General features: G+C 37.5%; 1 protein-coding gene across 1 annotated transcript in view; it reads left to right on the plus strand.

Moving 5' to 3' along the window:
- The window catches only part of TLN2 (talin 2), a 158703-nt gene that overhangs the window by 41137 nt on the left and 105113 nt on the right, over nt 1-12453 (plus strand). Inside the window, exon 2 of the mRNA XM_080351330.1 lies at nt 8194-8276. The gene's annotated coding sequence lies outside the window, so the exon portion shown is untranslated. The remainder of the gene's footprint in view (nt 1-8193; nt 8277-12453) is intronic.

A 12453-nucleotide genomic window follows, 5' to 3' on the forward strand; every position in this document is an offset into this window, starting at 1 on the left:
TTGCTGAATAATTGTTGCTGTAATGTATGCCAGCATAAATGGAAGACAAATCTGATTTTGACCTGAGTGCAAGGATATATTTGGATATTCTGTGTATAGCATCGCAGCATGGCAAGAAAATAGACCCTATGCTGAGGAATTTCTTTCTGATACTATGGATCTGAGTTCAGTACTCAGGTGTTAGTATCCATGCAGCTCTTCTAAGGTAAACTACACCTTCTATTCTCATGAAAAATAGGCTTAGCTTCTTGTTTACAGTTGTTAAGCTGCTTACAGGATAACATTAACGTAGATTTGAAATCATGAAAGGTCAGAAATTAGAGTTATTGTGAATGGTACCTTGATGAAGAAAGTGCCATGTACTCATTTTTGAAGACTTGTTATTTCACATGATTACTTGTCATTTTCAATTACTATGTCTTGCATCACATGATTAAAAAGAATGTATTTAGCTCTAGTTTTAAAAGACTGTGTTCTATGCTCAAATGTAGAGCCAGATATTTACAATAAATGAAGAAATATCGCTGATGGCTGTAGTTAACTCTTTGCAGGCGTTGCAAGTCTGGCATAATTAATAGTGGTCGATACTTGTCAGTCTCTGGGTACTTCCTGTAGTAGTGTTCAGAGGGTGAGTGTCATTCACATTATGACAGAGGAATAGGTGGGTTTGACAGGTGGCACCTTTCTAGTGTGTGGTTTCTTAGGAGAGCAGTAAAGCATGACTGCCTTGTACTTCAGATCAGTCAAGTCAGACTTAGGTTCTGTCATCAAAAGCATTGCAATTTGATCCCAGGATGGCATACTATTCCAGGCAAACATTTTTTGAAGAACTTACCGAGCATGACTGAATGTGAATATTTGCTGTAGCTTTTCCTCTATTAATAGTAATAACAGTAATAATAAAAATTAAAGTTACCATTTAACTTTTGGTAAGCCTTCTTTGCCTACCTTAAAAGGAAAAACAATTCACATTGACCAAGATTTTGTCTTTCTACTGGACAACAAGATTGGAACCTTTTTTCCTAATATACCTAGGGAGGAAGCTAGAATTCAGAATAAAGTTTGAGTAATAACTGCTCCTTTATGGAAAAAGTACCCCAAACTATTAACTACTCTTGAAGAGCCCTGAAGGAAAGTAGTATTTGCCTGACAAAAACTTCACATACATGAAAACACAGGAAGACGTTTATCTCTAATATTAATCAGTTGGCTCATCCTCCTAATGTAAGATAGCTGAGACTCACATAATTTTGAAAATGTGGCAGAATATAGTTGACTTTAAATGACCACAACAGGCACTTTTGTCTGCCCTATACAAACATGCAGCCTTGAGAAGAAATTAATGCCCTGCTTTCCTCTTGTGTTGCAGAATTTTACCTGTTGTGCCTTTTCAGACCTCCTCAAGTCTATTATGCTTTGTGTGCAGGCTGCTGCAAAGATTGACAAATAAAAGCTGCAAAACTGTAGTTAAGATCAGAGAGAGTGAAGCAGTAATAGATCCTTAGAGGCTGAAAGCTGAGTTTTGGCAGATGGGTGCAGGACTGAGCTACCGTCATTTGTGAGGTACGAAGGAAGAAAGTTTACCTGGAATGCTTCAGCCCACACTGAAGCACCATTTTCATAAACTTCACAGTTTTTAAGAAATAATGTTTAGTTCCAAGTGTAAGGGAAAAATTGCTTTTGTGAGTGTAGTTTCACCTGGGGAATAGGTAAATTTGCCTAGATGCTGAATATCTTGTTCCAGTAGGTGAATTCTGGTAATTTATGAACTGACGCAGCAGTGTGGTATGTTTTGTTGACTGTAATCCATAAATAACAAGTTTTTGTTATTTGAAACAGTTAATCTGATTGAAGTCACAGATATCAGGCAAAAAGACTCAGAAGTGTTGGATGGTTTGGATGTTAGATGGTTGAAGTGGAGACAACCTGAGTGACCTGTTATCTAGGGAGAGTGAGGCAATCTGTATTATGATCTGATAAACAGTAGTTTCTGAAACATAAAGTGGAAATTATAGATCATATATGTTTGAGGAGGAAGGGCAAAAAATGATGTTGCATATTGGTTTGTTCCACTTTGCGAAATGGATTTCCTTATATAATGAATGTCTCCTGTAATACTTTGCTGGAGGAAAAAATAATTAAAATTGAATTTTATATTCAAAGGTAAATGTTATGTTTCAATTCCTGCTATTAAAAACTGATTTACCTGCAGCAGAAGGGTGTAGGGTGCTTATTGGTCATTTTTTCCCTTTTCTAACCTGTTCTTTATCCTTTACAAATAGTAACCATACTAGCAAAACACGTGGTGTTCTGTGTTGTGGAGCAAGTTCTATTTGATGAAACTAAGTGCAGAATTTCTTGGTTTATGTGCAGGGTTCTTTTTACCTTCTGCACCTAGAAAAGCTTGCTGGTTTCAAGGTAGTACAATGTCTGAAACTTGAAAAATAATTAGCTGAAATTTGACTACAGGAAAAACAACCTTTAGTCTCATAATTTTATAATTTTTCATCATTAATGTAGAGGAATATAGTAATAGTTGTGGTATGATCGTTCAGTGTTTCATGATTCGTGTAGTTAAAGTATCTTAAAGGAACATTTATATGAAGTCTTTAAAGCTTCATCCTAATGCTTTTGGTAATGAACTGTTACCTAGATTAAAACCTAATAGTAATCACTTTTGATTTTTTTAAATGAGAGCTCATTCAAGTCATGTCAGGTTAAGATGACTAGTAGTTTTTCGTTAGACTCTGTGAATAATAGTTTGTGGCATATAGAGGAGCATGACTGGTTTTTTTCTAGTTGTGTTTCTGTGATGGGCTTTTCATGCACTTGTCCTGGCATGGAGTGCATATACCCACGTGCTTGTTCTCAGAACACCCCACTGGGTACTCCTGATTACTGGCAAGTGAGGCTGCGTTACTTACCCTGGTTGAGCCAGTCTGCCCTCAGGAAAGGAAAAGCACAGGCAGAACTGCAGTTAGGCTGCAGGTTTACCCAAGATGCAGAAACTCAGTGTGCTCTTAATCCATCTGCTTTTGTGTGCTATGCCATGCTTTAGGAGAAGGTAGCATATCTGTTCTCAGAGATCACCTGCAAAATTCTGTTTGTTGGTTACAAGAATATTTAATGTGGTAAATGCCGGAGATTGCTCTGATTGTGAAAAATTCTATGTTGATCTACTAAACAAAAACATTACTGTTGGGTTTTAATGTCAGTTTGGTAACTAAAATCATATGTCAGTTCAGTTTTACTCAGGCTTATGGCTGTTTCCAGCAAATGTTCAGACAACCTTAAAATTCCTGTAGTTTTCAAGTACATTTTTGGTGGTGTCTTATCTCACCATTTTGTCATTTGTTTAAGATGCCTCCAGTGCTATGGAGGTGAATACAGCTTTAGTCTTGAAACAGAACCTGAAATGCATGTTACTTGGTGTTTCAAAACAGTCAGTTAAAATCTTAACCAATTTAAGTTTTTAACTTCTATTCTTAACGTTTTATTATCTTGTAATCCATAGGCCTGATGTTGTTACATGAATGCTACTTCTGGCAACAGAAGGTAACTCAACATTTTTACCCAAATAAGAATGGCAATTTTTAGCATATGGAGCTGAAATCCAGATTCAGGATGCAAAAGAATCCAAGTTAGTTACTGAAGAACAGTTTTGAAGGAAGGTGGGAATCTGCTTTTGGATATAGTTTGGAGACTATATCAGGTCCTGCTGAAAATATTATTTGAAGTGTACTGCAAGTGACTGCACAGACCGTATTTCTCCATCCTTTCTTTGAATCTGTTTGGAATTCAGCCCTATTTTGTAGACAGGTGACTGTTAGCAGGGATTCAGCCTCTGAAGATGGTCTCAAAATGTCTGTGCCTCATAATATTGTGTATTTCATATCCTTGTAATTTAGTCTCTGCAGTCTTTAAGAAAAAAAAAAATAAAAGATGATGGATAAGGGGAGGAACTAAGAATTTGAAGAAGTCACATGACAAAACATCAAAGTTATTACCAGCTTAAAATGGCCATTCAATGCCTTTATAATATGCAGGGAACATAAAGTTTCGAAGTATGGAACATGTATCATAGAACTAAACTTCCTGATGTCTTGGGAGGATGGGGAAAATGGGACTGTTCCCCTGTTTATAGCTCAAAATACTAAACTGTTAGCAGATTCATTTAACAAGGGGTGATACAGAGCTGTGGTGATGAATGCCAACAGTATTAAAATATAGTAATCTATGCTTTCTGTAGTAGACCATGTATTTTGACTTGATTGTCATTTTTACCTCAATTACAACAACAACAAAAATGGCACAAAACACAGTATAGGAAAACACACTTAAACCCAAAGGAAATACATGGACAAAAATATTTTCCACTTTAAAAAAAATTGTAGTGTAAGTGGGTGCCGATATCTATTCTTGTAGTCTCAGTGAGCCTGTAATCCTAATGCTACTGAATTAAACTACATTATCATCAAGAATTTTGAGAATGCAGAATACCTAGAAAATGTCAGGAGCAGAAGAATAGTCTACCTCTGGTTCACAGTGTAGGATTCTGCAATGGAATTGAGAAAGAACATTCTACAGAACCACTTTATTTTAATCTTCTTCTTCTATAAATAACATCGCTAGCACTTGAACCAGTAGCTGCACTAAGAAAACGGTGTGTGGGGGAAGATGGGGAGGCAAGGGGGCTTATGCTGAAAAATACTTGAAATATTCAGAAAGCCTCATTGAATTTTGTATAAAACTTCCAGAATGAGATGTGTTATGCATTTGTTGTTCCCATCCTACATTAGGTTAAGAATGTTAGTCACTGGGTTCATGCTGTGAACAGATTCAGGGCAGCTGATTTGCTGACTGGGCTTTTGGGCAGTCGAGTTTCATCACTGACTGCATTCCAGGAAGTAAGGACAATAGAATAAACAAACAGTGATTAATAGTTTTTAGGCTCTCTTTAGCTCCAATTGCTAAGTTAAAAAATATATGGCTACTTCAGCAGTAATTAGCTCACTTGAAAAATGAACGTTCTTTCTGCAGTCACATTTGTTCAAGCCAGTCTTAAAATGTAACATAGTATCAGCAATTTTTTTTTCCAGACTCTACAAAATGCATTAATTTTTCTACTGTTAAATATTCAGATAACTGAAAATCTATTATTTTAAATGAAGTTATATTTTTGAAACATTGCAATCTACTCATTAGGTTGCTCTGGTAGTATCTGCAAATGCATGGTTTTGTTCCTTCCCTTGGACTAAAATGTTAAGAGAGCAGTTCTTTCACCTCTTTCATTCCCAGTCACATTTCTGATTAACATGAGACCCTCCTGATAACTACAGAAAAATACATTTCTATTTTGCCATATTTGGTTTATAGCTTGAAGAAAAGAGTTATTTGTGGGGTTTTTTTGGTGGTTGCTTGTTTGTCTGTGTGTATGTTTTGTTTGGTTGGGGTTTTTTTTGTTTGTTTTTGGGGGTGGTGGTGTTTGTTTTTAAGCAACAGTTATGTTATAGAACTGCATCTGAAAAGAGCAGATTTCAAAGCAGTTTCTCAACCATGTAGATCACAATGATGGCAAAATAATAGTGTGTATTGAATCTGAAAATGTATCTGGGGACCTTTGTCAGGTGTAACTAGAAAGAAGCAATACTGTGATTGTAACTTCATTCTCTGCTAGGTAAGGTTTTGTTGTTTCTTGGGTGTGGTACGTTCTTCAGACATTAATTTGTTGATGCAAGTCTGGTAAGTGTCAGTGTTAGGTGATACTATTTCTGAGTAGAGGGTGTAGATGCCTCCAGCTAGTACTTGGTGCTTTCTGAACTTGGGGCTTAGAATGGGCTTCTAATGTCTTTGTCAACAAAGGACTGATAATGAAGAGAGGTATCAATGCTGCAAGTGACTGAAATACTTGACAATCACATTTGAAGCAAATTTAGAAATTAAAAATATGTGCAAGTATGGTGAAGTAAACAGTTCCTTCTGGGAAGTAGGGTCACTGGTGAGTTAAGGGCTGTACTGAACAGGACTTTGACTTGTTGCTGTAATACAAATACTGGAATTACAGATAAATCTCTTGTACGCTGATACAGCCGTCTGAGGGAAGGTATTAAATTTGCAGACATTTTGTGCACTGAACTTGCTTTTATCCTGACCTTAAACTTTAGCGGAAAATCCATGAGGTGCAAGGCTGGTGGGTGGCACATATTATTTTAATTAAACTTAATTGTACATTCTTTGTGCATTACTGGAGACTTGGTAGGTGTTGAAAAGTTAAGTGTGGAATATGCGTTTAACTTTCAAAGTAGAAAACTGATACAGTGCCAATTCTAATGCGGGTACTGGTGAGCCACTGGATGCTGAAATAATTGTCCTAATGTACACTGCATTTACTCTGACCTGCAATAAGCTGCCCTTTATTATTGTGTCTGAAAAAGTGATTGGTCTTGTAAACTTTGAGATACTTGAGAAGAAGGTGGTGCTTATTTCATAGAATTGTGGGAGTTGAGAGGACAGGAACTGATAAACTAAAATTTGAGTTTAATCTGATTTGCCCATCCTCAGGAGATGATTATTAAACGTGTATGCTATATTAGCTTTTCTTTAGAGTATAAACTAGCAAATGATCCTAAGAATCTCAGAAAAAAAGCCTAAAAAAACCAAAGCCTAAAAACACCTAAACAAGAAAGCCCACCTCCTCAAAGAACCAAAGCCAAACCATAGCTTCTGTTGTCTTTTCTAACCAAAACAAACTATTAATTCTAGTTTTATTTTTCTGTTTTCATACTCTCAGAAGGGGTTTCACTGTGAAGGGAAATTGCCCAAAGAGGCTTGTACTGTGCTGTTTTCTGCTAAATTACTCCACACAGAAACCATAAACCATAGAATAGCACAGCTAATGCAAAACAGACATCTTTGAGAGGTCAGTGTGATTGTTTAATTTGTTAACACCTAGATTTGTGCTGCAAAACTAGAGAATTTCAAGGTATTTCAATACTGGGGCCAGTATTATTCAATATATTAATCAATGATTTGGACAAGGAACTAGAGTGTACTATCAGCAAGTTTGCTGATGACACCAACCTGGGAGGAGTGGCTGACAAGCCACAAGGCTGTGCTGCCATCCAACAAGACCTGGACAGGCTGGAGAGTTGGGCGGGGAAAAACTGAATGAAATATAACAAGGGAAAGTGTAGAATGTTGCATCTGGGTAGGAACAAGCCCAGGTTCCAGTATAAGTTGGGGAAGGACCTATTAGAGAGCAGCATAGGGGAAAGGGACCTGAGGGTCCTGGTGGACAGCAGGATGACCATGAGCCAGCACTGTGCCCTTCTGTCCATGAAGGCCAATGGTACCTGGGGTGTATGAGAAGGGGGGATGGTTAGTAGGTCGAGAGGGGTTCTCCTTCCCACCTACTCTGCCCTGGTGAGACCACATCTGCAATATGGTGTCCAGTTCTGGGCCCCTCAGTTCCAGCAGGACAGGGAACTGCTGGAGAGAGTCTAGCACAGGGCAACGAAGATGCTGAAGGGAGTGGAGCATCTCCCTTATGAGGAAAGGCTGAGAGAGCTAGGGCTTTTTAGCTTGGAGGAGACTGAGGGGTGACCTCATTAATGCTTACAAATATATAAAGGGTGAGTGTCATGAGGATGGAGCCAGGCTCTTCTCGGTGACAATCAACAGTAGGACAAGGGGTAATGGGTTCAAACGGGAACACAAGAGGTTCCACTTAAATTTGAGAAGAAACTTCTTCTCAGTGAGGGTGACAGAACACTGGACCAGGCTGCCTGGGGTGGGTTGTAGAGTCTTCTTCTCTGGAGACATTCAAAACCTGCCTGGACACATTCCTGTGTAGCCTCATTTAAGTGTTCCTGCTCCAGCAGGGGGATTGGACTAAATGGTCTTTCGAGGTCCCTTCCAATCTCTGACATTCTGTGATTCTGTATGAACTTAGAGTTCATTTATTATGAGCTTTTAAATGTGAGTAATTTGGAAGCCTGGATTGATTTTTTTTTTTTTTTTTCTTGAACTTAAAGCTGTTCTTTTTGGCAGTGCAAATTCTGACTCCCAAAGAGAAAAGGAAAGCCATAACTTCCTGAGTTCCTTCCTTTCTAGTGTGTTGGCAGAAGGCACTTTAAAACTAGAAACTAATGGACTGGGGATAATAAAGTAACTTGTTTGTATCTTGTGTTACAGACCTGGTTACTGGGAACATTCCACATGGTCAAGCAGTGCTCTCAGATGAGATTATTTTCTTTTGAATGAAGTTTAATTTTGAGGTAAGATTTTGTTTAATTTTATTTGTTATGCACATAATTACATAGAAGCTCCTACAGTAATTAAAAAGTTTTATCTGCTGCTTGTATTAGTGTAATATTTTGTTTAGAGAATGCATGAAGTGTGTACAGCTGTGACTGTGTTTGCAAAGAGAGAAATCAAGCTGAAAAATGAATGCATGAAGCTCCAAGAAAACATTGCAATTAACAACCAGGAGAGTAACCTGACCATTGCAGTTCTTGACTATTTTTAAACGGTTTCCAGGGAGATTGGAGAATATGTTCATATAATAAGTGAGTTCCTTAAGCCTTAGGAAAAAGGGCCATGCCTTTCATCGGTATGAGAACCAATAGCTGGGAAGATGACCTTGTTTTGTCTTGATACATGTAAGAGGAGTGACCAAAAAAACAAAGGACAATCATGACTAGAAATAACTTCATAGATACATTACTATTTCTATACTGTAGCACTTTGAGAAAAGAATGTCACAAAGTGGTTAGACTGGCTTTGGGAAGATCTTGATAAATCTTGCTCCAGATTCTTAATCTGTTGGAGTTATTTAGATCTTGTATACATAACTGTTCTAAATGTTTCTCTGGCTTTGACTGCTCATCTGGAAATGGTGCTTGTAATACTAAAAGGTCTCCAATCAAATTTTGTCCTGCTGTTCTCCATCTCTGAAAAATATCTTTAGTGAAGTATTGAAGCAGTGTGTCAGTTGGTATCAGATGACTAAGGCCAAGGTTAAATGAAGTCACTAAAATGTAAATATTATTTAGGATACATATTTCATCATAGGTGCAAATCTTTAGAGAAGGTTAGATGGTTAAAAACACTGCTTTGTTCTTACTATTATACAGTTAAAGTGAAATATTTCTAGAGCATTCCTATAATGATTCCTATAATCAAGCTTGTCAGCAAAAACCTTCTATTTGTAAGAATTAACACTGTGTTACCCTCTTTTGCAACGTCTGTTTTCCTTGTTTCACAGCTGCTGTCAGATCAGTTACCAGCTGTGGTATCAAATAACATGGCTAAAGATCTTCATTAGCTTTTGATTTTAGAATTTTTTTTAAGTGTTATTTCAGTGTAGTTAGATTAATTATATCTGACTGTACAACTGATTGAACTCGATTGGTAACTACTTACTAATTGGACAAAGCAGGTGCTTTGGGGAATATTATTTGTTTCTTAGCTGTGAAAGATTGCCCTCAGGAAACTTGTTCAATTCATTCATGCTGGCTTGATTCAGAAATGGATCTTGTAAAGTCCACAGTGATTCCCTCCTTTCTGTTGGCAATATATTAGTGCTGCTGGCTGTTGTATATATGCATGAATGGTAGGAGAATAAACTTGTACTCAAGAAATTCAGTGACCTATTCACATGGGATTATTGGCATAAGCTCTTGCCCATAAACACTGTTCTTGTTTGTTTGCTACAGAAATAGCGTGCTTGAAAACACCCAGTAATTGCACTGTGTGCAGCAGGTAACCTTGATGAGATCAGATAAGAATGGATATGGATTTCCATTTAGAAAAATACAGCCCTCCTTGTGTTTTTATTGTATGAATTTAGGGGGATGATGTTGAAACACATTCTAGGTTTGGATCTCTGAATTTCCACAACATTAATAGAAGCTTAGATTTAGGGATTCTGTTGGACTTGGTGTTCCTTTAAGCCAGGATTTGTTTTCAAAACTTGTTTAAACTCTTCAGAGAAAATAAACACAAAATTTGATACATGGCTTCAGGACCTTGTGAACAGCCTTCTACTTCTCAGAGGAGAAGTGCTGGTTCCTGAAAAGGCCCATTTTCTGGGTGGCAAGTTGAGCCTACATGTCCCAACAAACATAATTCTATGATTCTGTAGCTACTTGGAGCTGGAGAGGTTTTACACAGTGACAGAAAGAATAAATCTCCCTGCACAGCTGTCCCATGTGTTGTTATTTATCCGAGTGTCACCATATTTTGTGCCTTATCTTTCATGGATTTATTTTTGGAAGTGCCTGAAACTCCCTGGGGAAGTCAGCAGTAAAAATGAGAGGTTTTGCGCAGGAGTAAGAGCTGGAAACACCCTAGAAATAATATAAAAACTAAATCAAAGTGACTGTGTGATATTGTCTGCAGAAATTATCACTGAACTCTCCACTAAAACTGGGAAATGAGAAATATTAATCATATGAGTGAAAAAAAGCCTTTTTTTTTAGGTCTTTAAAATAAGTTGCTGTAAAGTCATTTTGTTGTAATTTTTTCCCTTAAGGATGTAGTATGAGAAAGGAGGTAATTTTAGACTGTATATTTAGAATCATTGGTGAATCTGTGAAATTTCCAACTAGGAAATCTAGTTGCCTCTCTTATTGTAGCCTTCCTTAGGATAAGATGTTTTTTTCATGGGTTATCTGTTTGCAGATAGAAACCATACAGGGAGAATAAGTCAGTGTCTGTCCCTGATTTGCAGCTCAGTTGCTTGAATTGCAGGACCCCTTCAAACACTTCTGGCTATCCATGCTTAATACATTACTCTGATTCCCATCGAAATAGCCATTAAGTAAAAATATCTCTTGTTTTGTAGAAGACTACTGGATGAGTATGTCCTCGGTAGCCAAAATGCTCGCTTTGAAAGGCTGATCACAGCTGAAACAGGTGGAAGGCCTATCGGGGATCTCATGTCTTTAGGTAGGAAATGGGATCTGTAGTTGTAAACTGGGTCTCAGCTGATTTCCCGTTTGCTGCTGGCTGTAATCCAGAGCAGTAGTGGCAATGACAGATCATTTTTCCCACTTGCACTCGGAAAACAAGCTCATCTCCTTTTTATGAAGTAACTTTTTTTTTTTTAAATTTCCTCCTGGTTTTTTTTGGTGTACATTGCAGAGTCTAGTGGCTTGAGTCTTTTAGGAGGCTCTACATAATGCAGAATATTGGAAGGAAATAGGAGTTATGTGTTGATTCCTTTGTGGTCCTATTTGATCTATGAATTTCCCCTGGTAAACTGCATTCTACATTGATGCTGTTGACCATCAGCTGAGGTGGAGAAGATGCTGGTAAAAAATTTTATTCTGACTTAAGAAACTGAGTTTTCTGTAGGAATGGTTTCTGTGGAGAATGCACTCAGTAATCTTCTTCTGGCTAGTGCATTTTAAATGACAGTGTTAGCTGGAGTTCAGTACATTTTGTCATTGTTATGAATTCATACTCAGGCTACTATTTGTGACATGTATAACATCCTGTCTTTTAAGTTGTCGGTGCACAAGTGTGTGTGTTTTCACACACATCGGTTCATATATGTGTCTGTGTATGTAGGTATAAAATGTGTTCTTCCATATATAGTACATATCTAATATACTACTGCTTTGCATAATGCATTTTAAGACATGAGAGCTAGTAGTTATGAGACAAAAGAATCACCCAGTGGTTTAAGTACCTCTTGAAATAGGCTTTGTTAAGAAAAATAATGGAATATCTGAGGCTCAACCAATTGAAGCCTGCCAAGTTGACTTTAAGCTTTTCAGTAAGATCACTGCCAGAGTCTAAGCACCTTTGATGTAGGAGGAGGTTTGTCCTTAGATTAGCACACAGTTGGCAGAGTGCTAGGCTAAGTATAATCTAATTGACATGTAATGTTTGTGCACCATGTTACACCTTGATACTAGTTCAGTAGTTTTTTATGGTCTCTTCATTCTGTCTCTGTTGTAGGAGTAGCAGCTGCTTTGTGGTTAGATCCTGGTCTCTTCAGAGACTTAAGTTTTACTTAAGCTTAAACATGTTCAGAAATTTTCATGAGGATTACACCTATTTGTAATTTCCTCCCTTCCTTTTCAGTAGCTGTGAGCTTTTTACCTTGGGGGTATTGAATACTATTGAAGCTGGAGTGAACTCTCCAATGCTTTCTTGAAATGTTCACTCTAATGTGCATTAGCTTTCTTGTGTTTGTCTCTGTATTCATCTGTTTTGTGGCTGTGTCAGTGATGTTGATTTGACAGGTGCAAGCATGCTGTCTTTGCTCAGCTTTTCTTTTTTTCATTAGTGTGGGTGATTCTGGTAGTAACTGAGCCTTCTGCAATCAATTGCTATAGGTATTGTTCTTTTCCTCAGTTACTCTTTTTTTTTTCCTCTTTACCCCCTTTATGTTCTACTCCAAGTTCTTTTGATTAGCTGTTTTCTTTTTTCTGTTGACAAAGT

Source organism: Nesoenas mayeri (assembly GCF_963082525.1).
Source record: "Nesoenas mayeri genome assembly, chromosome: 11".
Classification (NCBI taxonomy): Eukaryota; Metazoa; Chordata; class Aves; order Columbiformes; family Columbidae; genus Nesoenas; species Nesoenas mayeri.